Source organism: Microtus ochrogaster, linkage group LG2 (genome assembly GCF_000317375.1).
Source record: "Microtus ochrogaster isolate Prairie Vole_2 linkage group LG2, MicOch1.0, whole genome shotgun sequence".
Classification (NCBI taxonomy): Eukaryota; Metazoa; Chordata; class Mammalia; order Rodentia; family Cricetidae; genus Microtus; species Microtus ochrogaster.
In genome coordinates, this window is record NC_022028.1 from 6202795 (window position 1) to 6207383 (window position 4589).

Genomic DNA, 4589 nt, shown 5'->3' on the forward strand with positions numbered 1-4589 from the left:
CCCCCTTCGCCACATCAGCGTCACCCTTTGTGTGCAGAAGAGATTGCTTCTAGGAGCTGAAAACTTTCCCTTTCAGGCAGAAACCTGTCTGGATGGGTTTCCTCTGGGGAACCTTACCATTTGCTCCCCACACAGAGCAGGAGGCCTCTGCTTAAGAGCGCTAATTTCCTTAGCAATTACAGCCTCTCTGTCAGAACAAGCACCTACAGCATTGCTGGACTCTTTTTCTCTCCAGATTGTACATTTTGTATTTCTTTCTGCCTCACTTGCTCATTTTTATTATAGACTCGCATCAAACTAGACTCAAACTAGACTCAATGTTATCCTGACATTTCCTCTGCCCAAAATTCATCTATTACTTTTTGTTTTTTTTTTATTTAAAAACAATCATTTTTCATTTTTACATACCAATCCCAATTTCCCCTCCCTCTCATCCTCCTGCTCCCCCCTACTCAGAGAGGGTAAGACCTCCCATGGGGAGTCAACAAAGTCTGGCATATCAAGTTGAGGCAGAACCAAGACCCTCCTGTATCTAGACTGAGCAAGGTATCCCCTCCAGAGGGAATGGGCTCCAAAAAGCCTGTTCATGCACTAGGGATAAATCCTGGTCCCACTGCCAGTGGCCCCACAAATTGCCAAGCTACACAACTGTTGCCCACATTCAGAGGGCCTAGTTCAGTCCTATGCTGTCAGTCCAGAGTCAGTGAGCTCCCACTACCTTGGGTCAGCTGTTTCTGTGGGGTTCCCCATCATGATCTTGACCCCTTCGCTCATATTCCCACTCCTCCCTCTCTTTGACTGGACTTTGAGAGCTCAGTCCAGTGCTTAGCTGTGGATCTCTGCATCTGCTTCCATCAGTTACTGGATGAAGGTTCTATGATGACAATTAGGGCGGTCTTCAATCTGATTACAGGAGAAGGCCAGTTCAGATACCCTCCATACTATTGCTGGGGTCTTCCTTGAGGTTTCCTGGGAACTTCCATAGTGCCAGGTTTCTTCCTAACCACATAATGGATCCTGTTAGGAATTTTTTTCCTAACGTGAGCTCTCTGCTGACGCAAATTCCCAATCAAGACAAAACAAAACAAGACAAATTAAAAAATATCCAGATTTAATGGGATTCCTGCTCTCTCAGGTGGCCCCAGGGGGAAACTGGGAGGCTAAAAACGCGACCACCTGGAAGAAGGAAAAGGGACCAGGTCTTCCTCTTTTGGGAGTTCACTTAAATACTCTGTAGGAGTGGCATCCTGGGATTTGGAGTCCAGACCAATACAGCTCTCAGGCCTGGGGGCTGGAGGTTATACTCCCAACTTAACAGACCCCTCTATCAAGATATCGCTTTCCTTGCTCTCCCTCTCTGCCCCTTCCCTAACTCAACCACCCCACCCCATTCCTTCATCTTCTTCTTCTCTCTTTCCCCTTCCCCTCTCTCTCCCTCCCGTGTCACAATTTACTCAGGAGATCTTATTTAGTTCTCCTTCCCAGGAGCATCCATGTATGGTTCTCTTAGGGTTCTTCTTGCTACCTAGCTTCTCTGAGGTCATGGACTATAGGCTGGTTCTCCTTTGCTTTATGTCTAATATCCACTTATGAGTGAGTACACACTGTGCTCATCTTTCTGGGTCTGGGTTACCTTACCCTAGATGGTTTTTTTTTTTCTAGTTTGCCCATTTGCCTGCAAATTTCAAGATGTCACTGTTTTTTTTTTTTTAACCACGGAATAATACTCCATTGTATAAATGTATCACATTTTCTTTGTCTATTCTTCAGTTGAGGGGCATCTAGGTTGTTTCCAGTTCTTGCTATTATGAATAATGCTGCTATGAACATAGTTGAGCAAGTGTCTTTGTGGTATGAGTGTGCATCCTTTGGGTATATGCCCAAGAGCGATATTTCTGGGTCTTGAAGTAGATTGATTCCAAATCTTCTGAGAAACCGCCATACTGATTTCCAAAGCAGCTGTACAAAGTTTGCATTCCCACCAGCAATGGAAGAGTGTTCCCCCGACTCCACATTCTCTCCAGCATAAGCTGTCATCAGTGTTTTTGACCTTAGCCATTCTGACAGATGAAAGCTGGAATCTCAGAGTTGTTTTGATGTGCATTTCCCTGATGGCTAAGGATGGTGAACATTTCTTTAAGTGTCTTTTACTTTTTAATTTAACTCCAGGCAAGCTCTCAAGACATTTTCACTAAAATATCAGGTAAATGGCCCTTGGCCTGGTGGATACTATTGTTTTCCTCTGAAACCTGTTGGGCCAGACCTGCAAAGTGCGCATTCCTCTGAGCACTACGATATTCCAGCATTCAACTGGCTTATCTAGTGCAGTTTCAATGTCTTCCACCACATACTTCCTGCCAATAACGCAATCAGGTTCCTTAGAGCAACAGCCATATTTGGTTTGACTGTTGTGTTACTTACTTTTCTGTTGCTGTGATAGACACCTCAACTAAGGCAGCTTACAGGAGAAAGGATTCGTCTGGGCTTACAGTTCCAGAGGGATAAGGGTCTATCATGGTGGGAAGACAAGGTAACAGTCAGGCCTGATGGCCCGAGCAGGAAGCAGCGACACAAACGGAAAGTCGGGTCAGGCTAAGAAAAGACCTCTCATATCCCACCATCCGTGGCGTGCTTCCCTCAGCAAGGCCACGCCAGCTCTCCAAACAGCTCCACCACCTAGAAACCAAGAGTTCAAACACATTGCCTATGAGGGGTGCGCTCATTGCAGCCATCCCAGCAAAGTTAGGGAAATGTATAAAACTGTACACAGCTGGGAAGAGGCAATGATTGACAGACAGGTCGTGCGATGTCTCTTTATTGAGGGTATGGGCAGACAGGCCTCTTATACCCCCTCCCAAGGTCCCATTGCCTCAGGTAGCCCACTAGGCTGTGTTGTCCTTTCTTCATTGGCATCTTGGATCTTGTGTCTCTGCGTCATCAGTCTCTGGGTGCAGCGGCAGGCTTTTGGTTGGCTCTGGGAGGAAGTTCCTGCCGTGCATGCTCACCGGGGCTGGTTTGGGCAGGGCCGCTGAGGCTCAGGTAGGCTGGCTGACAGTTTCTCCCACAGTGTCCTTATCTTTAGTCGCGTTGTTATTTATCTGCTTGTTTTAGATTTTATTTTTAATTATGTATGTTTGTTTGTGGTTTTGTGCACGTGAGTGCAGTGCCCATGGGTGGGTGAAAGAGGGTGCTGGGAACCGAGCTCCATTCCTCTGCAAGAACAAGGGCTCTTACCAGCTGAGCCATCTTCCAACTGTTTTTCTTTTTCCTTTTTTTTCTCTCTTTTTGAGACAGGGTGTCATGTAGTCCCGGCTGGCCTCAACCTTGCCACAACTACAGATGACTTGAACTTCTGGCCTTCCCACTCTACTGGTGTTACAGTCATACACCACCATACCTAGTTTTATGTGGCCCTGGGAATGAGTTCAGGGTGCTTACACATGCTAGGCAAGCACTCAACCCAATAATCTACTCTTCTAGCCTCTGCATATTGCTGTAAAAGTTAAAAAGTTTAAATGTTAATTGGCATAAGAATGCTACATATATTATGGTATATATAGGTGCATTGAGATCGTTTGATACACAAATACAGCATGCAAAGATTAAGGCAGGGTGATTGGCATTCCCAGTTCTTTTTTTCATTAGCTCATATTGGTGGCACCCTCCTCCCCCAGCCCCGCCAATCTACTACTTTACAAAAATACAGTAATTCTTTAATTCCATTGCTCAAGAGGCAGAGGCAAGGTAGATCTCCATGAGTTTCAGGCCAACCTGGTCCATATAGTGAGTTCTAAGCCAGCCAGGGCTACCAGAAAGAGTGTCTCAAAAAAAAAAAGTCCTTAGTTGCCAGCATCCTCTATTGCCTTTCCCTCCTCTCTGCTTCCTCTTTTCTTCAGCTGTGTCCTCTCCCACACTGTCAGCATATGTGGAGATGGGACCATTAATTTATCTGAGCAGACATGTGTCAACATCACTTGGAGAAAAGGCTGGAGACTCATAACAAACACACGGCTAACACAATTAGGACCAGTTTGAGAGCAGCAATCCTCTGGCTCCCTAATTGGGTCCTGACTCAGTCAGGACTCTAGGCTGTCTTCTTAGCCAAGTTTTCCTTCCCTGTCTCTCCCTCCCACCCTCACCCCTTCCCTAACACACACACACACACACACACACACACACACACACACACACACGCCATGTACACACCCTACACCCACACAGAGTGGGGAGAACAGTATGTGTGTGTGCATGTGTATGTGTGTGTGCGTGCGCATGTGCGCGTGAGTGTGTGGGTGTGTTTGAACATCTGCCTTTCCTTTGTTGTCCTGTAACTTGGTACAATATCTATGGGGTTTCCTTGTAGAAGAGATAAATTCTTAGACCCTCACATCCCTGATGCAGGGTGGATGGGGTTACTATTATATGAAATTGGAGCCAATCCTAATCACTTCCTATCATTATTAGATTCCTGGAATCCTAAAGGACAGAGATCCTAGATCCTGTCTTATGAAATTCAACTCTCATTTTAGAAAAATAACAGTCTCAGAGAAACTTATTTGAAAAAGACTGTGGAGTTGAAAGCAATTGGG